We start from the raw sequence: 27775 nt of genomic DNA, 5'->3' as shown, positions 1-27775 counted from the left end.
ACAGATTTTGTCAGCTGTCAGGCACAGGGACGGGTTTCCATTGACCTATTCAAGGTTGAAAGGAAAGTAGAAGAGATAGCGGGAGTTTTGAAGGGCTCTCAATGTTCCACATTGCTGAATTCTGAAAATTGTGGAATATGTTTATGTGAAATAGAGGCGGCCATAGCTGTTCCTCAGATGGATGAAAATAAGCTGGTAATTGTGGAAGATGATGGCAAGGGGGGAAAGAAGATGCAGATTTTGCTGATTGTGTGGAACTTGAACCTGAACTTCGTAGATTGAAGCTACGGGAAAACAATTGGGATTCTGATACATTCCAGTGTTAGTGGCAAAGCCAGTAGTAGAGTATCTGGACGTCGTCATCTCCTCCGACGGCCAGTTTGCGCTCTCAGAATCCTGGGACGGCAAGCTCTGCCTCTGGACCGCAATGGTGGAACCTTGTCCGCACTTGCCGTGCATTCCGCAAGTACTGGCTCTCCGAGCGTTTCGATTTTGAGCAGCTGATTGAGCCCGAGTCTCTCTTCTTCGAGGATCTGGATGTTTTCTTCTTGGAGTTTGACCTCGAACCACCAGTCTCGTTCATCAAGCCGGAGAGAGAGTTGACAAAAGCAAATTTGCGCGAGCTAAGTATAAATCTGAAGCATGAAAGAGGGAAAATCAACTGTCCTATTCGCGTGGGGAACAAAGCGCCTCGTTTAGTTCCACGGCAGAATATCTCTTCCCATATCCGGAAAATTCAACAACAACCAAGGTGAAGCGCAGCCTTCAAATCAACTAATCCCATCATTGTGTCAGGGTCCTGGGACAGGACTGTGAAGGTGTGGAACCTTACCAACTGCAAGCTGCGCTCAAATCTCCTGGGACATACTGGTTATGTCAACAGTGTTACTATCTCTCCTAATGGTTCGCTTTGTGCTAGTGGTGGCAAGGATGGTGTAAGCAATGCTGTGGAATCTCGCTGAAGGAGGTTGCGACTGTCATCCGTGGCGCCATCATCCTGGTTTCGAAAAAAATAAAAATTAAGCGTGGAGACAGGTCTTTCGATGCGTATGCTATTGGTGAAGCAACAGCTCCAGGTGTTATTGTCCTCCAAGTGTGGTGGGAAGTGAACTATTAAATCAAAATCCATGCTGCTACAATTGCCACCAAAGGCTACCGATCCCTGATTCAAGACCTGTACCGTGAAAAGTTGGGTCTGGATGTAGAAGAAGCACAACACTTGATGGATAACTTGGTTTGACCAGGTGCAGTCAAGGATATAGCTGATTCTGTAAATCGGGCTCCCTATGATTGGAGTAACAGAATTCTGTATGGGAGGAGCTTTTTCACTAGCAAGTGCTATACTGGTGTCTGGAGTTGATGCAGTGGTGCCCTTTTATGGTACTCCATCCACTGAGTTTGAAACTGATTCAAAGGTGTAAGTCCTACTGCAGGCACACTTCAGTGAGCTGGACAACATTGCAGACTTCTGTTGATCATCCACAGCCATCACCGTTGGTCCTAAAAGAGCTTAAGAGCTGCATAATTCAGTTGACTTCAGGCATTGACACACTAGGTGCTTTAGTGAATGTGACATTGTTTGACCCAGAGAAACACATCGATGAACTAATCCCTGTGGTGGTGAAAGAGCAACGCGGAAGCAGTTTCCTACAGTCTTTGTTGGTGGCTGCATGCATTGCTGCTATGCCTATTCTGAAGAAGATCCCATTTCTGTACTGTGGGGCTATTTTGCTCTCATAGCCATTGAGAGTTTACCTGAAACCAAGTTCATACACTTATTGTAAAACAGTGGACAGATTGTCATGCTTCTTTATTTATTTTGACTCCCCTTTTGTAATGTACTTGATAAGCAATATAATGATCTTGGCATCAAAAATTGAGTTATTGAGATCTTCTTGTTAGCCTCTTACCTTGCTGTATCTTGAACTCCGTATTCAAGAGTCCTTACACGAAATCTACGACACCGGATTTTCCTACACATGTATGTAAGCTGAAAAAGGCTTTATATGGACTAAAATAGGAACCTAGAGCATGGAATGATCAGATCAATAGTTATTTACAACAATATGGATTTAGATTGGGTGATGGAGATCAAAGTCTATTCATGAAGAAGATAGATCATGGCATCGACTCCCTATCAGATTCTGCTACTTCTTCAGGAAATTAGTGTCAACAGTTATTTGCCAATATTGTTCAGAAATCATGTCGGTGTAATGCTTCATCATATCCTTAACTTCGCCAAGGATATTAGATGCACTCAACTCATAACCTTGATCGTCTATCCGTCGTTCCATTGGCCTAACAATTTGATTGGGAATTGGTTGTTGACTCACAGGAACAACATTAGGGTTCGAAACTTGGCCTCCAACATTTGGTGGAGCCAATTGACTAGCCATAGGCATAGTCACACTAGGAGGAGCTAGCGGCAAAGGTACATTTTGAGCCATGCTTCCTCTCCCATTAGGATTATTCATAGGCATCCCTTGACTTCCATTCATTAATGGTAAATTTCCTCTAGATACTAAACCACATTAATATTTATTCGAGAGGAGTAGGCCGTTTGTAATCGTGACTCTACTCCTTCTACCCGCGTGATGGCGGTGTCTATATCAGCCAAAGTCACACTGCTCAATTGTACCTGAATATTGAAATCCAATCCATGCAAGAAGTATTGCAATTGGGTAGTCGATGGAATAGGAATGTAAGTTTGTAACTTAGGAAACACTTCCTTAAGCTTCTTGGCATAGGCTTTCACATTCACATGGGGGTCTTGGCGTGTTACATTCAAAACACGCAACCAGTATTGGCCACCTCTTTCAGGGGCATATTCTCCTCGAAAAGTTGTATAAAATTGGTTGATTGTAGTGATGGTTCCAGTCTCTATGCTATGATACCATACCGCAGCCCTTCCTTTTAATGTCATGTTAAAGAACATCATAAGATGTCCCTCATCTTGGATGCGGTAATTAAACATTAATCTTTGGAACTCACAAATATGAAACTCTGCATATTCTTTGGCTAACCCATTAAAAATGGGCAAAGGAACTCCTAAAGTTGGCAGATCCAGCATCCCTGCAGGAATTGCAATGGGTTGTGCCATGGCGACAATCGGATTGACAATAGGAGTTTGAACTAATGGGATCACATCCCCACTTGAAGTGGGTTGACTTGGTGAAAGAGAGAAAGAACTTGTGCTTCCTCGTGCACCTACAAGACTATGTGCAACAGTTGAGTTACTAAGATCACTGCCTCTTATGCATATCGGGCTACTTCTTTGAGGAGAATAATGACTTACAATCTCCAATCGCCGTCTAGCCCTCTCAGCATGTTTTGCTTTTTGTATTTCAGCTTGACGGTCCTTGTCAGAGGATATAAACCAACTTTTTGGTCCCTAAAAACCCTAGATTCGAGAACTACCACTTGTTGGTAGCTCCCGGCAGATGCACCACTGATGGGACCTCAAATGGGCCAGCACTGGCTATGGCATTAGCCGGACCTCATACGCATAATAGACAAACACACCCTCAGGGCCTCACAGACCAGGAGCGTCTATCCATTGTTAAAGGACGAACTATCCTAAAGCCTAATCTATGCGTTCATAGTTTTATAGTTTTGTAGTCCAACATTCCCCTTCTCATAAACTCCACAGAGGGAGAACCCATACATATTGTCCATAAATACCATGATAATCACATACATAGGAGGCAACCTCTTAGTGGAAACACTGCGGCCTCACTGCAGCTCTCCTACATCGCAGGGATTAGCCCCTTGATGCACTGCTCAACATATAAAACAAACGAACAAACTCCACTCTTTAATTTTGCAAGTAATCCAGGAGATACAATGTATCCTTACCAAATAATCCCCCAAGAAACAAACATCTATCCTATGGCTTAGGATGCCTTTCCAAACTCAAGCGTGGGTCATCATAATCGAAAAGAGGTGCTATGCATCCAAGTTTTTTATTTCGATACCATGATCGACTTGCACGTGCAAAAGTGAATGATTCTAAAGTGCTCAAACATAATTTTAAATCAGAAACACATGGTGCACTACCAGGCTTTCCATGCTTATTCATTAACCCATTGCGGCGATGTAAGGATAGCACCGAGACAACACTCGTGCTACTATCCTCTTAATTAAAATACAAAAAACCCTACGTCATGAAATGCATTAGAAAAATTAGCAATAATCAGCACGCAAATCACACCATTCAAACATCCCAACCCCCTACATTTAGGTATTGCTTTCGTTGCATAGATGTAGAGGTTCATTTTGTCATGTTTTGATGTATAAAAAGTAATAAATCACAAACCTTGACAAGGAGATAGGGCAAACTGAGGCCAAACCTCATGCTTTGCCACTACCATACATCCATAAAAAATCATTATATTTTTTTTTATTTGTCCAAGATGTATTTCTATTTTTTCCCTTATTTTCTCCATTTTCTTGATTTATTTGGCAATAAAATATACTATTTTCTGGTTTTTCTTGTTCCAATTACTTCCGCATACTAACATTCAATTTATCTTCCATATTTCCCCCATGGGAACATATTTCACCCACCCGAAACGAAAAAACTACCAATTTACCACTTAAAAAACCACATTTCGGGTTTACCGGAATTAAATAAAGCATGTAAATCATTGCAAAATCAAGATTTTTTTATACACAGTAATTATTCATAATGCAATCAGCACTCACACAAATTTTCATCCAATAAAAATATAATTATCATCATAAACTATAAAAAATCCTTCATTTTCTTCATAAAAATGGTCATACCGTGTTTTTATGTAACCCGAGACGCCTTAAATGACTGCATAACTAGCATATTCCATTGCTCTCAATCCAATGATGTACTTCAATCTTCAGCATCTCCATCCATTTCCATCACCATTTCCTTTATTCTCCTTCCCCAGTTCCTTCTTCAAGATGATACACATGAACACCCCATAGAGAAGAGAGAGAGGGACGAGAGAGAAAGACTAGAATATGTTCTCTTCATCCGGGAAGCCATTCATCGCACGAAGACCGGCGATATCATCAGCCAAGAGGGAGAAGTTTAGCCCCAATGTCGGTTCCATGGGTTGCTTTCAGCCTGCAATCACCATATGGAAGGATGATGGAGAAAAATGCGTCGCCCTGCTGCTCCACGTTTTCTTCATCTTCACGCTTTTTTTTCATCCTCTTGCATAAAATTTGAGGGGGGGTTAAAATGTCCCAAAGGGCACCCCCCTTTTGGTCCTCTTAATGTCCACCTCTTCAAATCTTCCCCAATTTGTGGCTCCTTCCTCGTCCGGACTCCGTTTCGAGCTCTGGAAAATCCTGCACGTCCATCTTGACATCCCGCACTGACTGGGAGCTCTTGACATCCCATACGGTAGTCGAAAAAATTATCAAAAATCCACAAGTGTCGCTCGGGAAACTTTTAAAAGCCATCTTTCACTTGGTGCTTAAAATTGTCCTAGCTACAGCCGCCGCCTTCGATGTTAAATATTTTTCCCCGATATTTCGGATGTTTTGGCAAATTTTAGGCACATCCTGGGCTCAAAACTCTGCTCTCACCTACACATAGCTTCCATAGGCTTAAACCAACATGAACTGTTTGCTATAAACTGAGAATTACCAATAGTAAATACATCCTTCATTTCATCAAGAGGCGAGTACACCCATTGAACAACACTACTATAGCCCAACATTACAGCAGTGCTTAATGCAAATCCAAGTCTTTGAATTCCCTTGCATTTGGAACTAAAGGAGACTCTCAAAGCGTATCCCGATTTCTAGGATGATTAACACGAACAGTAAGAAATTGGACTGTTTTTCTCCCATCCTTGCTTCTGACTCTCGCATAAGCAGAACCATCATCAAGCACCTTTGTTTCCATACGCATGCCTGTAATATAGGGTTGTTCCAAAATCACTGTATATGTATGAGAAACTATCTTTCACAAAGAAGTGTTGCTCTTCCTGTACATCACCAATCATCACTTTTACATTAGGACAAGCAGAATAGAGCTCCCGTGAAGAATTATTTGCAATCCTCATTCACCGACCATGATCAATGTCTACAGGCCATGCACCATTTTCATACAATCCCCGCTCAATGACATTTATCTCAGATCCATGATCAAGTAAAGCAACACAAGGAGTTTCATGTTTCCCTATTTTCACTATCGTTTTAGTGGTAGCTCTAGCCCAATGATTTCTTGTCTAGTGGCTTTGAGGAATAAATCCTAGAGTCTCTTCTCCATATTGTTGCATTTGCCTTACTCCACCATGCATATTGCTACAAGACACTGCATTTTCAGCCACTTTCTTCTCTTTTCTACATGTTGTCCATTGATTAGTAGCATCCTGCATAGACAATCCTGTACTTACTTCATGCTCATATTCAGCCCAAATACCCAACAAACTTGTTTCCTCTTCAAATTGCAGCAATGCACTAGTGGTATCACCAAGAAACTGACGCTTCCTTTTAATTATGTCAATGATCTCATCATGAAATTCTCGCTTGGCAATGCCAAGCACCTCTCCCAAGGTAAATTCCACCCGACGGTTTAAGATCCCACTACAAGATATAGACCTTATACCGACGTTTAAAACAACGAAAATACAAACAACAAAATTTTCCCCCGTCGTCGCAAAAAGCGTCATTATTGACGACGCCATAGAAACGTCGCTATTGGCGTCGCTATATGCGTCACATTTGAGATACTAATAGCGACGCCAATAGCGACGCAACCAGTAAATTTGCGACGCACATAGCGACGCCAATAGCGACGCGAGCAGTAAATTTGCGACGCAAATAACGACGGTAACAGGGAAAAAAAATTTGTGGCAGGGAAGCAAGCTGCCTTGCCATATATAGCACTGTGTGTTGTATGAGAGCCATACAAAATACTTTATGCACTACTGTATACAAAGCGCTTGCAAACAAAAAGAATGTATACTGAAATCATAAAACTGATACATGAAATAAATACATGATCGCATAAAAAGCGATTGGTACAATCATGACATGATACCACTAATACATAGAAAATGTCTACATAGATCAGGCGACTAAAAAATAAAGGTGTGTGAGCTCCAAGGATCCAAGGGCGAGCTAGAAATCCTCGTCCCCTGAAAGCTCGTCCCGCCGCAAAGGAGCATCGAACGGATTCTGCAGAAAAAGAAACAACACATCAATCCACTATACAATAATGCATTCAAATATCTCATGGTAACTACGGACAAGAAAGATGAGTGACTTACAGGGCCGCCACGTCTATACAATCGGTCGATCAATGCATTGAGACCATGCCTCCCTGCATATCGAGTCTCAAGGCCTTGCGGATCGCGATTTGTAATGGAGTGCTGCAAAGAAAACAAAATGCTAACTATTAGAAACATGATCGTCAGTACAAAGAATATTTCAAAAAAACAAACAAGCAAAACAAAAGAGAAACTTAAAAAGTCCTCCAAATATGTCCTGTGGCCGCCACTCCCAAGATGATGGACCACTCCGGCCTCGAGTCGTGCCCTCACCGCCTCGCGTTGCTGACTCCAACGTCCTCGTGAATCTATAGCCTCCTCCCTTAGTTGGCGCCAATGGTCTACATCTAACCACTCGGCCTTTGCAGCCCCACTCTTGGTTGCCTTGTGTGCGTCGGATCGTCTATGTGACATGTATGCACGCATGCAATCCATCATCTAGCCCGTAGAGAATCTATCTACTGCGGTCGGCTGGCACCGGAAACTCCTCGTGCAAGGATGCTACTATGTAGTCCTTGCTCCCCTCTGGTATGTTCTTCCAATGATCCAGGACGTTGTGCCGAAAAACTTGTTGGCACAACTCTCTCATGCGAGCCATCACCCTCCTCCCCTCATCATTCATGATGATGGCTCCTGACCTACTATCAACGAGATATCCATAACCCCTAGGAGTCTGCCTAAGGTGGGTCCTCTCCCATCTCCGTCCAGGCTCTTGGGAATATCCAGGAGACTCCTCTACATCCGGTGTACCAACGGGGGTAACCTCTCTCGGAGTGGCACCCAAAGGGGTGCCACCAAAAGGGGTGCCACCTACTGACGGCTGCGAAAAAGTTAGAGTAACTGGAGTAGACGTCCCCACAGGTGTGACAAATCCTGGAGGTGACACAGCTCCAGCTGAACGACGAGACGGAGACATCACATCCGTGTCTCCACAGTAGCATCCGCCTGATCCCGATGCAGTCCCTCCCTCTGGCCCAAGTCGTGAGCATCGAGATCCTCTACTTGAAGCTGAAGCATCTGATCGCGCTGAAGCAGATCTAGCAGAGCGCCCTGATGAAAAATGAGACAGCTCCTGGTCTGCTATCTCTCTGAATCTCGCGAGCTAGTCTAGAGACATGCGTGCGAAGATGTCTTGCAACTCCTCATCGCTCATCCCTCGACTCATCCTGAAAATATCACATGCACAGATAAAAAATGGTGTTAGAATAATCAATTTAAATTATACAAAGCACAGTAATATAAATCATTTTTAAAAAATCCCTCTTAAAATGCATATCTAATGTACCTTTATAAGAGATCTAAACAACGAATTGAGTAAGTGGATGCTCCAAGAATGAAGTATCCTATGGTCCCATGTTAATCTCCTGACACAACTCCGCATACACTGGAAGGTCGATAGACATGTTACCACAAAAGAATGAGTCTGTCTTGTTCTTAAAAAACTCTTGGGCTCCTGTATTTCCATCATTGTTAGCCGATGCGGGCTCCAAGCTTGCGGCGGCCTCCACCCCTTGTAATATCGACCCCTCTATTTGCATATTATCTTCATCTATGCCCGGAACATCGCTTTGATCATATACTCTCGCACTTCGGGGAGTTGAAGGTATAACATACCACCATGGAGGTTGTCGGGGGTTTGGATAGAAGATTACCTATTCACAAACACGTACAAAGCGAGTTCAAACCATTGTGACATAAACCATGTCGTATTACAATTAGCAAGCAAATGACTTTATGCACCTGTTCACAATGGGCCGACAACACAAAGGTATCACGCAAATCCGTCCATTTTTTTTCGGAATCTATTTCGAGAAATCCAAATGGACCTCGTCGAACTGTTGCTCCAGCTCCTCCAAGTAACACTTTGAACCACTGCACATCGAATAGTATCATGGAGAAGCTACGGTAATCCACCGTAATAATACTTTGCAAGTTCTCAAAATACTCCATCTCATCCACAACCGTGTTCGGATCCGTTGCTCGTCACCGGCTCTCTTGCTCGAATCTTGCCATGACACCACAGTCCATTGTGGAGTGCATTTTGTCAATACGCTCCATGCAAAAATACCGTCCGTGCGACCACGCTGCACTATATATTTTGTACTGTACATTGAAACAGTCAAATTAGATGTCGCATATAAAATTTAGATAAGACATATTCTAAACCCCTCATCACCTTTGGACTACATCCCCTTGAGAATTCCCACTCCTCCATTGAGACCTCTGTCCCTTCGCTCGATGCTGCGGTTAAGGCTCCATGCAACCATCCTGTTGACATAAACTGTGGCATCTCCTCCATGCCTTGGGGATATCGAATCGGTCAATGACACATACTACGTCGGAATTCAACTTGCCCTTCCTCTCGATCTTGCCTTGCAATATGGTACTTGGCAAGCCACGTCTCCATGGAGGCATGGTGCAACATACAAAAGCGATTCACCTTCTCTTCCATTGAGGCATCCATTCTTTTTTGCGTTGATACATCCATTAAGGCAAAAGCAACGCAAATAGTGACGCCAATGCATTAGAAAAATTAGCAATAATCAGCACGCAAATCACACCATTCAAACATCCCAACCCCCTACATTTAGGTATTGCTTTCGTTGCATAGATGTAGAGGTTCATTTTGTCATGTTTTGATGTATAAAAAGTAATAAATCACAAACCTTGACAAGGAGATAGGGCAAACTGAGGCCAAACCTCATGCTTTGCCACTACCATACATCCATAAAAAATCATTATATTTTTTCTTATTTTTCCAAGATGTATTTCTATTTTTTTCCTTATTTTCTCCATTTTCTTGATTTATTTGGCAATAAAATATACTATTTTCTGGTTTTTCTTGTTCCAATCACTTCCGCATACTAACATTCAATTTATCTTCCATATTTCCCCCATGGGAACATATTTCACCCACCCGAAACGGCAAAACTACCAATTTACCACTTAAAAAACCACATTTCGGGTTTACGGGAATTAAATAAAGCATGTAAATCATTGCAAAATCAAGATTTTTTTATACACAGTAATTATTCATAATGCAATCAGCACTCACACAAATTTTCATTCAATAAAAATATAATTATCATCATAAACTATAAAAAATCCTTCATTTTCTTTATAAAAATGGTCATACCGTGTTTTTATGTAACCCGAGACGCCTTAAATGACTGCATAACTAGCATATTCCATTGCTCTCAATCCAATGATGTACTTCAATCTTCAGCATCTCCATCCATTTCCATCACCATTTCCTTTATTCTCCTTCCCCAATTCCTTCTTCAAGATGATATACATGAACACCCCATAGAGAAGAGAGAGAGGGAGGAGAGAGAAAGACTAGAATCTGTTCTCTTCATCCGGGAAGCCATTCATCGCGCGAAGACCGGCGATATCATCAGCCAAGAGGGAGAAGTTTAGCCCCAATGTCGGTTCCATGGGTTGCTTTCAGCCTGCAATCACCATATGGAAGGATGATGGAGAAAAATGCGTCGCCCTGCTGCTCCACGTTTTCTTCATCTTCACGCTTTTTTTTCATCCTCTTGCATAAAATTTGAGGGGGGGTTAAAATGTCCCAAAGGGCACCCCCCTTTTGGTCCTCTTAATGTCCACCTCTTCAAATCTTCCCCAATTTGTGGCTCCTTCCTCGTCCGGACTCCGTTTCGAGCTCTGGAAAATCTTGCGCGTCCATCTTGACATCCCGCACTGACTGGGAGCTCTTGACATCCCATACGGTAGTCGAAAAAATTATCAAAAATCCACAAGTGTCGCTCGGGAAACTTTTAAAAGCCATCTTTCACTTGGTGCTTAAAATTGTCCTAGCTACAGCCGCCGCCTTCGATGTTAAATATTTTTCCCCGATATTTCGGATGTTTTGGCAAATTTTAGGCACATCCCGGGCTCAAAACTCTGCTCTCACCTACACATAGCTTCCATAGGCTTAAACCAACATGAATTGTTTGCTATAAACTGAGAATTACCAATAGTAAATACATCCTTCATTTCATCAAGAGGCGAGTACACCCATTGAACAACACTACTATAGCCCAACATTACAGCAGTGCTTAATGCAAATCCAAGTCTTTGAATTCCCTTGCATTTGGAACTAAAGGAGACTCTCGAAGCGTATCCCGATTTCTAGGATGATTAACACGAACAGTAAGAAATTGGACTGTTTTTCTCCCATCCTTGCTTCTGACTCTCGCATAAGCAGAACCATCATCAAGCACCTTTGTTTCCATACGCATGCCTGTAATATAGGGTTGTTCCAAAATCACTGTATATGTATGAGAAACTATCTTTCACAAAGAAGTGTTGCTCTTCCTGTACATCACCAATCGTCACTTTTACATTAGGACAAGCAGCATAGAGCTCCCGTGAAGAATTATTTGCAATCCTCATTCACCGACCATGATCAATGTCTACAGGCCATGCACCATTTTCATACAATCCCCGCTCAATGACATTTATCTCAGACCCATGATCAAGTAAAGCAACACAAGGAGTTTCATGTTCCCCTATTTTCACTACCGTTTTAGTGGTAGCTCTAGCCCAATGATTTCTTGTCTAGTGGCTTCGAGGAATAAATCCTAGAGTCTCTTCTCCATATTGTTGCATTTGCCTTACTCCACCATGCATATTGCTACAAGACACTGCATTTTCAGCCACTTTCTTCTCTTTTCTACATGTTGTCCATTGATTAGTAGCATCCTGCATAGACAATCCTGTACTTACTTCATGCTCATATTCAGCCCAAATACCCAACAAACTTGTTTCCTCTTCAAATTGCAGCAATGCACTAGTGGTATCACCAAGAAACTGACGCTTCCTTTTAATTATGTCAATGATCTCATCATGAAATTCTCGCTTGGCAATGCCAAGCACCTCTCCCAATGTAAATTCCACCCGACGGTTTAAGATCCCACTACAAGATATAGACCTTATACCGACGTTTAAAACGATGAAAATACAAACAACAAAATTTTCCCCCGTCGTCGCAAAAAGCGTCATTATTGACGACGCCATAGAAACGTCGCTATTGGCGTCGCTATATGCGTCACATTTGTGATACTAATAGCGATGCATATAGCGACGCCAATAGCGATGCAACCAGTAAATTTGCGACGCACATAGCGACGCCAATAGCGATGCGAGCAGTAAATTTGCGACGCAAATAACGACGGTAACAAGGAAAAAAAATTTGTGGCAGGGAAGCAAGCTGCCCTGCCATATATAGCACTGTGTGTTGTATGAGAGCCATACAAAATACTTTCTGCACTACTGTATACAAAGTGCTTGCAAACAAAAAGAATGTATACTGAAATCATAAAACTGATACATGAAATAAATACATGATCGCATAAAAAGCGATTGGTACAATCATGACAGGATACCACTAATACATAGAAAATGTCTACATAGATCAGGCGACTAAAAAATAAAGGTGTGTGAGCTCCAAGGATCCAAGGGCGAGCTAGAAATCCTCGTCCCCCGAAAGCTCGTCCCGCCGCAAAGGAGCATCGAACGGATTCTGCAGAAAAAGAAACAACACATCAATCCACTATACAATAATGCATTCAAATATCTCATGGTAACTATGGACAAGAAAGATGAGTGACTTACAGGGCCGCCACGTCTATACAATCGGTCAATCAATGCATTGAGACCATGCCTCCCTGCATATCGAGTCTCAAGGCCTTGCGGATCGCGATTTGTAATGGAGTGCTGCAAAGAAAACAAAATGCTAACTGTTAGAAACATGATCGTCAGTACAAAGAATATTTCAAAAAAACAAACAAGCAAAACAAAAGAGAAACTTAAAAAGTCCTCCAAATATGTCCTGTGGCCGCCACTCCCAAGATGATGGACCACTCCGGCCTCGAGTCGTGCCCTCACCACCTCGCGTTGCTGACTCCAATGTCCTCGTGAATCTGTAGCCTCCTCCCTTAGTTGGCGCCAGTGGTCTACATCTAACCACTCGGGCTTTGCAGCCCCACTCTTGGTTGCCTTGTGTGCGTCGGATCGTCTATGTGACATGTATGCACGCATGCAATCCATCATCTAGCCCGTAGAGAATCTATCTACTGCCGCTGGCACCGGAAATTCCTCGTGCAAGGATGCTACTATGTAGTCCTTGCTCCCCTCTGGTATGTTCTTCCAATGATCCAGGACGACGTGCCGAAAAACTTGTTGGCACAACTCTCTCATGCGAGCCATCACCCTCCTCCCCCCATCATTCATGATGATGGCTCCTGACCTACTATCAACCAGATATCCATAACCCCTAGGAGTCTGCCTAAGGTGGGTCCTCTCCCATCTCCGTCCAGGCTCTTGGGAATATCCAGGAGACTCCTCTACATCCGGTGTACCAACGGGGGTAACCTCTCTCGGAGTGGCACCCAAAGGGGTGCCACCAAAAGGGGTGCCACCTGCTGACGGCTGCGGAAAAGTTGGAGTAACTGGAGTAGACGTCCCCACAGGTGTGATAAATCCTGGAGGTGACACAGCTCCAGCTGAATGACGAGACGGAGACACCACATCCGTGTCTCCACAGCAGCATCCCCCTGATCCCGATGCAGTCCCTCCCTCTGGCCCAAGTCGTGAGCATCGAGATCCTCTGCTTGAAGCTAAAGCATCTGATCGCGCTGAAGCAGATCTAGCAGAGCGCCTTGATGAAAAATGAGACAGCTCCTGGTCTGCCATCTCTCTGAATCTCGCGAGCTAGTCTAGAGACATGCGTGCAAAGATGTCTTGCAACTCCTCATCGCTCATCCCTCGACTCATCCTGAAAATGTCACCTGCACAGATAAAAAATGGTGTTAGAATAATCAATTTAAATTATACAAAGCATAGTAATATAAATCATTTTTAAAAAATCCCTCTTAAAATGCATATCTAATGTACCTTTATAAGAGATCTAAATAACGAATTGAGTAAGTGGATGCTCCAAGAATGAAGTATCCTATGGTCCCATGTTAATCTCCTGACACAACTCCGCATACACTGGAAGGTCGATAGACATGTCACCACAAAAGAATGAGTCTGCCTTGTTCTTAAAAAACTCTTGGGCTCCTGTATTTCCATCATTGTTAGCCGATGCAGGCTCCATGCTTGCGGCGGCCTCCACCCCTTGTAATATCGACCCCTCTATTTGCATATTATCTTCATCTATGCCCGGAACATCGCTTTGATCATATACTCTCGCACTTCGGGGAGTTGAAGGTATAACATACCACCATGGAGGTTGTCGGGGGTTTGGATAGAAGATTACCTATTCACAAACACGTACAAAGCGAGTTCAAACCATTGTGACATAAACCATGTCGTATTACAATTAGCAAGCAAATGACTTTATGCACCTGTTCACAATGGGCCGACAACACAAAGGTATCACGCAAATCCGTCCATTTTTTTTCGGAATCTATTTCGAGAAATCCAAATAGACCTCATCGAACTGTTGCTCCAGCTCCTCCAAGTAACACTTTGAACCACTGCACATCGAATAGTATCATGGAGAAGCTATGGTAATCCACCGTAATAATACTTTGCAAGTTCCCAAAATACTCCATCTCATCCACAACCGTGTTCGGATCCGTTGCTCGTCGCCGGCTCTCTTGCTTGAATCTTGCCATGACACCACAGTCCATTGTGGAGTGCATTTTGTCAATATGCTCCATGCAAAAATACCGTCCGTGCGACCACGCTGCACTATATATTTTGTACTGTACATTGAAACAGTCAAATTAGATGTCGCATATAAAATTTAGATAAGACATATTCTAAACCCCTCATCACCTTTGGACTACATCCCCTTGAGAATTCCCACTCCTGCATTGAGACCTCTGTCCCTTCGCTCGATGCTGCGGTTAAGGCTCCATGCAACCATCCTGTTGACATAAACTGTGGCATCTCCTCCATGCCTTCGGGATATCGAATTGGTCAATGACGCATACTACGTCGGAATTCAACTTGCCCTTCCTCTCGATCTTGCCTTGCAATCTGGTACTTGGCAAGCCACGTCTCCATGGAGGCATGGTGCAACATACAAAAGCGATTCACCTTCTCTTCCATTGAGGCATCCATTCTTTTTTGCGTTGAGACATCCATTGAGGCAAAAGCAACGCAAATAGTGACGCCAATAGCGACGCCGCTACCCGCGGTCGCTAATCGGTGTCGCTACTAGCTCAAATCCTTGTAGTGTCCGTTCTTCAAGAACCTTCTTAAGATCTATGGCTGTCTCAATGTCAAATTGCAACTTATATCTTGGTTGCTTGCCCTTCTTTTTCTCCTCTTGTTTGTTATCTTATTTTTACTTGTGACTGACCTCTTCCATAACATGCTCGGGAGGTGGCTGATTTGCAACTTTAGGCTGATCCACACTTCTTCTTATAATTCTTTTAGATGTCCCTGCAATATCTTCATCTCTTTTTTGTTTTTCCTCCACAAGTACATCCATGTTTGGTACCTTTGCTAAATATGCATACACTAAATATGCATCTACCAATGATTCCCAACCAGTTATGCCATGAATGTCTTGCCCTGCATGAGACATTTCACTATCAGTGACCTTTCTCTTTTCAGCTGCATGTAAAGCATGTGTCCATATTTCAGCCTTTGGATGGCCATGCATTCTATCCAACTGTAGATCAAAAGTAGAAGCATGTACCTCTGCATAAGCATTTCGGACAGCTAAGTCTTCTAACAACTTCTGCATACCTCCCTTTCCAAAATTCAAAGCAAGAGGCAATCCCGTTTCTTGTGTATGGATCTTGCCATCTTTCCAAAAGATAAGCTGCCGTGCCAAGGCCTCCTGATAGGCAACACAATCCTTTCTCTCATGCTGCAAACTATGACATCACATACATCTTTTTTCAAGCTTAGGGGTTGCTGCCCTTCCCCTTCCTCTTGTCCTTTTTCATCCAATTTTGCAACCTTCAATTGAAGATCATGCATGCCTTTGGCCAATTCATCTAAGACATCTTCCCTAACAGAGGGAACAATAGCACGTACAACCATACGGTTAGCCAGAGAAGTAGGTGGCTTACTGGATACATCAACTGTCTTCCCCGTAACAGTGGGCAAGCTAGAGACATGCAATCTTTCTCATCTTCTATGCTTCTTCACAAGTGCAGTAATAGATTCCTTGACATGTCTCCACTCTGTTTTCAAACTTGTCTGTGTAGTTTGATCCTCCAGCAAATCATCAAGCTTCTCTTGAAGCTCAGGATCAAGCTGCCTGTGGAAACAACTCAATTTTCTAATTTGCAAGAGCTTGCTATTCTGTAAGATCCAACTGCTCAAATCGACTTTCAAATTTGCTTAACAATTTCGTAGCCACAAGACCCTTATTGGATTGTAGAACCCACTCTTGAAAAGTCTTGTGTGTAATCAAATTGGTGTCCTCAATGTAACATTCTTCCTTGAGTGTCTTCTTGAAGTATGTCAAGAATCGTGTGGTGGGGGGACTTGCTCAAGATGCTGTGCCGAGCACACACACAATGCACAAGGAGAAGCTCACTCAAGCGACAAGAAGAGAGATGGAGGCCAAAACGTTTTCTTGCTGGTTTCTTCTTCTTCTTCCACACTTTTTACAATGTACACAAAGTATAGATAAGATACAACATAAAGGAAAGTGGCCTACTAAGTCAAACAATGCATAACCAACTACACTAGTCGAGTGGCGCTATAACTATGCCAGCTGTAAATATGTTAACAAACTGAATATAATAAGTAATGAGTCAGTGGCCATGTGAGAGTCATAATGACCACCAATGTGCTAAGTGTAGACGTGTGGATCCATCTAACCAGATGGTCCATCATCAATGTCCGTATGTGTTGAGCTTGTCATCTCAACACTCCCCCTCAAGCTCAACTGTATCTCTGCAACTCCAAGTAATCTTCAAAACTTTTGAACCTTGTCTATACCCAATGCCTTCGTGAAGATGTCAGCTATCCGATCCTGTGTGCTGACATACACCAAGTCAATCTCACCTGCTAGTATCTTCTCTCTCACAAAGTGATAGTGTACCTCAATATGTTTTGTCTTGGCATGGAACAGAGGGTTCCTAGCCAACTGTATACTACTCATGTTGTCACAATAAATGAGAATTGGACCTTCCACCTGCACATCCAAATCACCCAATAACTTTTGCAGCCATACTACCTCACATGCTGCAATAACAGCACCTCTATACTCAGCCTCTGTACTCGACAAAGCAACTGTAGATTGCTTTTTGCTGCTCCAAGCAACTGCTGCACTACCAAGAGAGAACATGTATCCGCTGGTAGATCTTCTATCAGACATACTACCAGTCCAATTTGCATCTGTGTATCCCAACACCTGTACATCTGTGCCTGCCTCATAGAAAAGTCCATAATGTAATGTGGACTTCATATATCTCAATATGCGTCTGACTGCATCCAAATGTGGCTTTCTAAGTACTTACATATACTGACTCACAAGACCAACAGTGTAGCTCAAGTCTGGCCTTGTAATGGTCATGTAGATCAAACTCCCCACTATCCTCTTGAACATAGTAGGGTCTTCTATCTCATCCCCAACATCAGCACTCAACTTTACATTCTGCTCCAATGGGACTAAAAGTGGTTTACATGCTATCATACCATACTTGGACAACATATCCAAGCCATACTGTCTTTCAGACAGCCATATACCATCATCACTTCTGATCACCTCAATGCCAAGGAAGTACCTTAGCTCACCTAAATCCTTCATCTCAAACTTCTTCTTCAAAAAGTCCTTGACTTCAGCAATCTAACTATCACCATCACCTGTAATAATCAAGTCATCCACATAGATGACTATAATGACCAAACCTGTATCTCCCTTACCTCAGAAAATCACTGAACTCATTCAAGAGGTACTCTCCCCCTCCATCTGACCTCAAGCACTTTACTTTCAAGCCTATTTCTCTTTCAACTGTAGCCTTGAAAGTTCTAAAGTGCTCAAACGCTTCACTCTTTTCCTTCATAAAATGTACCCACAGCTTTCTAGAACAATCATCAATGAATGTGACAAAGTATGAACTGCCTCCAAGAGATATATTTTGTGTAGGCCCCCAAATGTCTGTATGCACAACATCAAGGATATTTCTGCTTACATCTCTGTCATGTGAAAAGGGTTGTCTTTCCTGCTTACCAAACTGACATGCTTCGCATACCTTATGAAATTATGCAACTCTAAATGTAGGCAAACCTGTAACTAACCCTTTGGACTGCATTAATTTCAGCCTTTGTACATTTGTATGTCCAATGCGTTTGTGTCAAAATTCAATATCTGCAACAACACCTTTTCCTTTAGCATACATAGCAGTATTCATAGTAGGGATTCTAGCATCTAGAGTAAACATACATCCAACTCTACTTCCCTTTGCTACTAATATGTACTTGTCATTGAATTCTTCTACAAAGCAGCCCTTTGCATTAAATCTGACTTGCAGCCCTTGCTCTACCATTTGATCGATTGACACCAAGTTCTTTGTAATAGATGGCACATGTAATACATTTGAAAGACTCTTTGTCTTACCATCATGCAAGGACAAGGGAACTTTTCCAATGTGTGAAATTGGGTGGCATGAATCATCGATTGTCTGCACATAACCTGCATTTTGCAAATCCTGCATCTCTCCAAACCATTCTGCATGGCTAGTCATATGATTGGATGCACCTGAATCAACATACCAAACATCATCATGTGTTTCCTTTCCTGTAACAGCATTCACCATATGCTGCATAACAAACAGACGTTCATTTTTGTCTTCATTCTATCGTGAAGACGATGCATAGTTTCATTGCTGCAACTTACCACTGCGAATATCATCTTTCTGAGCATGACATTGGGTTGCAATATGACCTGTTTTGCCACAGTAGTGAGACACAATACCAGAGTTGTTAGAACCTCTGTTTTGCCATCCACCTCTTCCTCTAAAGCTCCCCCTGCCTCTAAAGTTACCACGACCTCCTGAAACCTGTATATCGCCAAATTGCTGATTCAATCTGTTTTGCTGGTTGCCACTACCACATCCTGTACCACGCCCTCTTGAAGAGAACCTGCCACCTCCCCTTCCTGAACTAGAGTAGAAAGCTTGGACCTGTTCACCACTTCTTTCAGATGTCTCACTCTACATGGTTGATCTCTTCAGTGATCATAAGGGAGACCAACTCATCGAAATCTAGAAATGGCTTTCTGACATATACGGAAGTTACAAAAGACTTCCAAGCCTTTTCATTGTTAAGTCCACCCAAGGTAGACGACACCAAATCATCATCATCAAGCATTGCATCAATCGCTGCCAATGCATCTCCGATGCTCCTTACATTTAGTGCATACTCATTGATAGACATCTTCCCTTTATTCAATGTATTCAACTCTTGCTTGAGTTGAATCTTTGGTGCCTTTGTATTTACGGAAAACATACTTTCAAGTATGGTCCAAGCTGCATATGAATTCTCTCCATTTCTAATATTTCCTAGCATATTATTGTCAATTACTGTAGACAGCCAATACATGACCTTCTTGTCTTTTGCATTCCATTCTTTCCGTGCCTTTGTCTCTTCTGCAGTTGGAGGATCACTCACCTCTGGCTCCTTTTCTTCACCTGACACAAACTCGTAGAGGCCTTTTCCAATAAGGAAGTTCGTGACACAAAACTTCCATAAAGGGTAGTATTTCTTGTCGAGCTTCTCAATGATGGGGCTTCCACTGTTCTCTGCCATTATCATAAAACTAATACCAAACAGCAAGCAAATCTTCTGCAACCCTCGACCTGTAGTGAACAGCAATACACCAGACAGTCTTTTTCACTATCTGCGCAACAATACATGTAATTTGCAACTTGTTTGCACATAAACCTTATGTTTGCTTCCTGTAAATACCTCAAGAATTACACATTCGCAATCTGTAACCTGCGCACCGACTTTCGCTCAAAATAGTTGAAATCACAGTGTACCCCGAAACTGATGTCCGCAATCTTGCGGCTCTAAAACGGGGCCTGAAACAAATAACATAGCGCTCTTCGCGCACACCAAATCTCACTGCAATTTGAGATTTTTGCTCTGCCCTGCTTCCGGTGCCTCAACAGGCACTATCCAAGAGAAAGAGTGGAAGAATGCCAGAGCTTCTTACCTGTGGCTTGCTTGCTCGAACCTTACTTCTTCTCCTTCACTTCAGCCTTTGAAATCAGCCTCTCTCAGTGATGCGGCTCTGATACCATGTCAAGAATCATGTGGTGGGGGGACTTGCTCAAGATGTTGTGCCAAACACACACACAATGCACAAGGAGAAGCTCACTCAAGAGACAAGAAGAGAGATGGAGGCCAAAACGTTTTCTTGCTGGTTTCTTCTTCTTCTTCCACACACTTTACAATGTACACAAAATATAGATAAGATACAACATAAAGGAAAGTGGCCTACTAAGTCAAACAATGCATAACCGACTACACTAGTCGACTGGCGCTATAACTATGCCAGTTGTAAATAGGTATAACAACCTGAATATAATAAGTAATGAGTCAGTGGCCATGTGAGAGTCATAATGACCACCAACGTGCTAAGTGTAGACGTGTGGACCCATCTAACTAGGCGGTCCATCATCAATGTCCGTATGTGTTGAGCTTCTCATCTCAACAAAGTCTACCTAGTCTACATCTTGTAAGTATAATTCAGTAATCCGTGCTTTCAGTTCATGAATAGTAACATGTACAAAATATCGGCTCCATGCAGATTGAGCCACCCCAAATAATTCCATCTTTTGAGCATAGATATATGCATATGCAGATACATTCCTGCCATTGAATAACATCACAACACTTTCTCTTTGAGCTGAAGCTTGTATCACCTGTTGTTGTTGTTGTACCTACATAAGCATATTCATATTTTGCACCAACTATTACAAAACATCACTGGAGAATGTATTTGAAGATTCTCCCATCTTGTCTTTCCTTCTTCGACGACCTTTCACGTCAGGTTCACCAATGTTCGAGGGGTTTTTTTCGAAAGGTCGAATCCACCGGTGATCAGAAATAGAAGGAAGTAGAGATAGGAGATGGAAGAGAAGATAGAGAATATCCAAATGGTAAACACTACAAAGACAAATCACAATGAATTGAATCAACATGTATTGAAACAACCTGGAATCTTCGCACTACTCAGAAGCAATCTCCAGGCATTAGATCTCCTGGAGCTTCTTCGTAGAACAAAACATGCATAAAATTATTGCTCCTTCTCTACTACTCGGAACCCAAATCCGATGGATCTGTTGGCTCCGAAAAGGGGGTAAAACCCCAAGACACTAGATCACGGATCTTCCTGATCACTCCTTCTTTTTTCAGTTCAATTTGTAATTTTCAGTCTGTTTACAGCGATCGCGACATGCGCGATTTCATCAATCTATCCCTCTTGTAAAAATCCCCTTATTGACTAAAAAAGCAACTAGTTTTTTGCATGCCATCCTAATCTAGAAGCATTTTTCTAACTTTTTCAGATTTTCACAATAAATAATATAAAAAATAGCTAAAATTATCCAAAAATCTAGTATTTTTGGATAATCCATGCAACTCACACTAGTACTAATGGTTCAAATCACATTGACTCTCTAGATTAATAAAGAAGTCGGATGATGATGCATTCCATACTTTTTCACACTGTGTCCTCATAACATCACTACCCCGTTTATGGTCACTTTTGAGATCAATTTTGCATCAATTTTTGCATTGATTATTATTCACTTTTTGCAATGGTTTTGTGAACACTTTGGGTCACATTTGCAATAGTTTGTGATCAGTTCTCAAATCAATAAGTGATCAGTCTGTGATAAGATTATGCTCACTTTTTAATGGTTTACATCTAGTTCCATGGACAATAGTATATGTTAATATGATGCCATTGATGTTTTAGCCATGGTTTATGCTTGGTTATGCTATGGTATGGTTTGGTTTTGCTAGATGAGTTGAAATCATGAGAAATAGACATGTCATATGATAATTTGGCAATGTTTTTAAGATACTATGATGCCTTGTGAAAATTCCAGTCCACTATTTTCCTTTTGATGCATTTGATAGTGCAATCGAGGACAATTGCAAGGATTTTAGGGAGAAGGGTTGTCATATGAGGACATGTATTTATGTGGATTAATTTTTAATCATATGGTTAAGTAAATGTTGCACATGTGAGATGTAACTAGGATTAGAGTAAATTCAAGAGCTCGAGACCCAAGGAAATCATGGAATGTCAAAGGCAAAAGTTACTGTAAGTTAGCCGCACAGGTACTTGGTGGTATCTAGTGCTAGTTGTTAGCTTAGGTCATTCATTTGCCCATAAGTGTCAGTTGGTGACACTAGAGAAGTAGCATTTAACAGTATGTAATGCCAATCTAATGGTCAAAGATAGCAAAGAGACACTCATAAATGGAAGTTGCATAGCCAATTTAATTATTGGCCTGTTAGATCATTTTTCAAGGCATCGAAATAATTATTAGATTAATTTTTAGTATTTAAAGACTAAAAATTAATATTTAAGTATGGATAATGCAAAAAAAACCATTTGGAAAGGTTGCCAATTGTAAAGAATGCCCATGAAAGGATGAAAAACGTCTTTAGAGGTTGGAACACCATATTGGAGAATATGAGAATTTCCCATAAGTTTGGGACACGTGGTTAAATATTTAGATTTGTCATAACTTGAACACTATAACTCCAAATTGAGCACTCTATAGCTCAATAGATTCCATTTTTCAAGCGCTTTCCAATGATAGGTCACATCATATGGTTTTGAGAAACTTATGGTTATGTTATCCGGGTGCCAAATTTTTAGTATGCAAAAAATGGGAATTGGGAGATTTCCAAACTCTATAATATTGTGTTTTAGAGAAAGGCATTTTAGTAGATTCAAGCTTCAAGAGAGAGGAAGGAGAAGTTGTTGGTTTGATTGGCAGCCATTAGAGGACCTTCTAAGGTAGCTAGGGATAGGAGAAGACCAATCAATAGTAGGTGATAATATCGATAAGCTATTGAGACAAGGTAGCGATAATAAATGACTAATTTTCTTTAGTTCTTTGCATCTACATGTTGTTGAGATAATGCAGTAGCAATGAATGATAGATTTTCTTCAGTTCTTTGCAAAGAAAGCCTCAATTTTTTCTCTCCTCATCATTCGCTCTCATCTCCTAGCCTTTCTATAGCCTTGCTCCAAAGATTAGAACATTGAGATCACAAAGGTTGAGAAATATCAGATTTCTTTGCTATACACCCTAATCTATAGTAGCAAAAATTAGGGTTTAGCAGTAACCTCAGGAAGTGTGCTAGAAATTGGAAGCTCCAAGACTTAGATTCAACAGGGTTGAAGCTATTTTCAATCAAAATTAGGTGGAGGGACTAGAAAATCAATGAATTTTGGGCATTTTCCATCTCCATCAAAGCAAGTGAAGGCCAATTGACTGCCCAAATCAAGGGGCAATCTAATTGAAGACTTGCTAATTGTTTTGGACAACAAGGAAAGTTGGAATATTGAAAGGGATTGGAAAAATCCCATTATACAGTGAATTATTCTTCAATTAAGCTAAATAAATAGCAAAAGGGGTGCCAATTTTGGGGCCAACAGGGTGTCCAATGTCCAAGATTCTATAATAAAGTGCGCAACTAGTTTTATTAAATTATCAATTGTTGTAAATAAAGTTGAATGAAGTTATTTACCACCCTATTCGAGAAGTCTAGTTTCGCAATCCATTAGTTTCTTGAAACTCACAACCTTCATTTTATTTTCTCTCTTGATTTTTTCTCGTGACATTGTTGGCCAAATCATCATGCAACAAGGCTTCATGAATTAACTAGATCAAGGTGGGGTCATCTTGGTGATAACTAGAGATGGCTACTAGCTGGAGATGCTCTAACTTGAGTAGTATTGCTCGTTGTTGATCAATAGCTTCTTCTCCCTTGTTAGGTGCCATGTAGGATCTTCTTGATAAAGCATCTGATTGGCACATTGTTGGCATCTTGGGCGATAGGTGATGACAAAGTTAAACCTAGATAAGATGTTACTCTAGGGGAATTGTCTTCGATTGAGGATGCGAGTTGTCATAAAGTAATCTAGATTTTTGTGATTTTTGTATAGAAAATAACTTTATGGGTTCCACCCTCTAGATGATGATGCCAAGTATGAAAGACCTCTACACTAGCAAGGAATTCTTTGTCATAGATCTCATAGTTTATCTCTGCAAGGGAGAACTTCCCTAAGTGGAATGGCACTAGATGCATATGACCATCATCTCCATGATGGGACAAGGTGGCTTCTAAGGCAAAGTTTGATGCATCATTCTCCAAGAGAAATGGCTTGGTAGGATTTGGGTGGGACAGTGGTGAAAGGAGTCTTCAAGGTCTGGAAGGCCTTCTCGACTTCTAGGTTCCATGAGAACTTTGAGTTTCTTATGAGTATGATGAGCGGTGTGACTATCTTTGAAAAATCCGTGATAAATATATTGTAGAAGTTGGCAAAGCCAAGGAAACATTTGACACCCTTTACACATGTGGGTGTCTGCCAGTCAAAAGAATAGTATTGATCTTCTTGGGGTCCACAAACATTCCTCTTCAGGAGACATTGTACCCCAAAATTTCCACTTTTGCATTATGGAAAAAATCCTTCTTAAGTTTTGCATATGGTTCTTTTTCTTGAGCTTTTCCAAAACTAATTTTACATGGTGCTCATGCTCTTTTGGATCTTTTGAGAACATCAAGATATCATCCAAGTATATAACTATAGAATCATCTAGATGCTCTCGAAATATATCATTCATCATATGTTGAAACACTGCCGGAGCATTGGTGAGACCTAATGGAATAACAACATACTCAAAGTGACCATACCTTGTGTAGAAGGCTATCTTCCATTTGTCTCCTTCTTTGATCCATACAAGATTGTAAGCCCCTCATAGATCAATTTTTGTGAAGGTCTTAGCTTTTTCCAAGGCATTCTAGGAGCATTTGTATTAATGGCAAAGGGTATCGATTCTTGATTCTTATCTTGTTGAGTCCTCGATAATCCACACACATTTGAGGTGACCCATCTTTCTTCTTCACGAACATAATAGGGGCTCTAGCAAGAGACTTCAAGTGCCTAATGAACCCCTAGGCTAAGTTCTTATTAATGTTCTTGCATAGTCCAGCTAATTCATCAAGGGATAGCTTGTAGATGGGTCCAAAAGGTGGTTGAGCCCTGTGATGGAGTTCTATAGCACAATCATATGGTCTTTGTATTCAAGAAAAAGATCTTCATTACTTTTCTCAAATACATCTTGGAATTCTTGATACTGACTTGGTAGCTTGATTGACTCATCGTTACTGGATTATTGAGTTGGTATATGATATATCATGTAGGTTGGTTCTTGCCTTGTTGTGTGCACAAAGGCTTTGGGTCCTAGATATACAAACTTTCTTTGATTTTCATGACGTTTAATCTTTTGCTTAACCCAATCAATTTCTAGGTTATGTTTCTTTCCCATTTCTTTAGCCAAGGCACCCCAAGGATGATTGGATTTGTGAAACTAGATATGACATTAAAGTACACAAGATTTGTGATCATGAAGAGTTACCATGAGTGGTTGGGTTTCCTTGGTAATATCTCCAGATGCTAGAGGTTTTCCATCCACGACTTCAGTTGTTGCATGATAGTGGATATATAGTATCCATTCACAAAGCTATCATCAATGAAAGATGCAGAGGCCCCGGAGTCAACTAGGGCTTTGAGGAAAAGGGTCTTTCTCTGCAAGATCATGTGAAGTATGACAAGGAAAGTTTCCATGGGTGTGGCAGTCTCATTTACAAGATCCAATTGTATAGTCTCATTTACAACTGGACATCCTTGTTTTCTTGCTCCAGGATGGTTGCCACAACTCTTTGGATTCTTGCCCTCTTATTTGGGAATTTAGGGTGATGTGTCCAAGGTTTCCACAATATAGGCATAGATGATTCTCTCTACATCTTTACTTTTCTTGTGGGTGCAAGGGCTAGAATTTGGTATTATCTATTTGCACAGCTTGGGCTTTTATCTGATTCGGTCTCTAATTGGGCTTGAGTTCCATTGGTGAGGCCTTATTTCTTCTTGCTTTTCTTGCTTCCTCTCAAACAATCTATTATCACAGTGGATGGCTTGCATGATATAATTGTTAAGTGTTTTTGTCTCAGGCATAGTGAACATGTGATCCTTGATATCATCTCAAAGACCCCAACTCAATTGCCTAATACATTACTCCCCATGCCGAATGAGGTCTCAAATTAATTGCCTAAGTTTATATGCATAAGTAGAGGTAGGGCGATTACCTTGTCATAGCTTCCAAACTTTTGTTTTTGCTACTCGACGAGTGTCAACATGTCCAAATGTGGAAGTGAGCTCCCAAAGAAATTCTGCATAGTTATGAAGTACTGGCATATTCTTTTCCAAGATTGTGGCAAACCATGATAAAGCTTGACTACAAAGAAAAATACCAATGAAATCCACCTTGGAATCACCATTTGGATACATGTCCGATTGCATGCAGATATAGAGCTTTACTTATTGCAGGAATCACCTGAACTTTGAACATTCACCATTGAACTTCTCTAGCATGTTGATCTTGGGTTCTCTTCTTGTGGGTTGATAAATGCGTAGAATCATCTGATCAATTTCTCTATTATTCTACAAGTCTCAAATTTTGTCTTGCATATCTTGAAGCACAAGGCCTAGATGCATAGGGTGTTATGTTTGAAGTTGTGCTTGTCATTCATTCAAGTCTTAAATTATATCAAGTGGTCGACTAAACAACAAATTTTGTCATCCATATGATCCTAAAATTATAGTGATGTGCATTCTTGCTTTCTCAATTTGAAAGGGGACTATATTTTTTATGCAAGAAGAGAGAGCAAAATAAGCTATGTGCAAGTTAGCAATGCTAATATAGGGTGATAACCATGATTATACCAAATGTTATATGTTGTGATAAGGGTACTTAATCATACCAAAAATAGGACCATGTGGTGGGAAAAAGAGAGAGAAAAGGGAACCATAAGAATTAGGAATAAAGATAGGGATTGAGAGACTAATTGAGGAAGAGAGACTAAGCAAGTGACAAAGAGAAAGTTTGAGACTAGAGTGTTATGGTCTAGGTGCGATTTTAAAAAAAAAACATCACTTATGGGACACTTGGGTCAAATGCATTGCTTACGGGAGTGCTTCTCTTATAAGATGCCTAGACCACAAATCACTACGAACATCGCTTAAACCATGGACGGTAGCAACATTTGTAGCAATGGTGTTTGCATATTTTATGTGATAAGAATCGCCATGCTACACCCAGCAAACTATGGTAGGGATGTCAGCCATACTCTAGACAAACTAACCTATTGTATATGCACAATTTTAAATTTCCCTCCTTGATTAGGGAGCACAGGGTTGTTGGGGACAAGAATCCTAGGAAGAGAGTGCTTTATGCTCATCTGAGCCCAAAAAGGTTCTTTTCCTATATGTCACTTTG

The sequence above is a fragment of the Lygodium microphyllum genome, chromosome 17, assembly GCF_053477565.2.
Source record: "Lygodium microphyllum isolate KBCC chromosome 17, Lygodium_microphyllum_v1.1.10, whole genome shotgun sequence".
NCBI lineage: Eukaryota > Viridiplantae > Streptophyta > Polypodiopsida > Schizaeales > Lygodiaceae > Lygodium > Lygodium microphyllum.
This window is presented reverse-complemented; position numbering follows the sequence as displayed.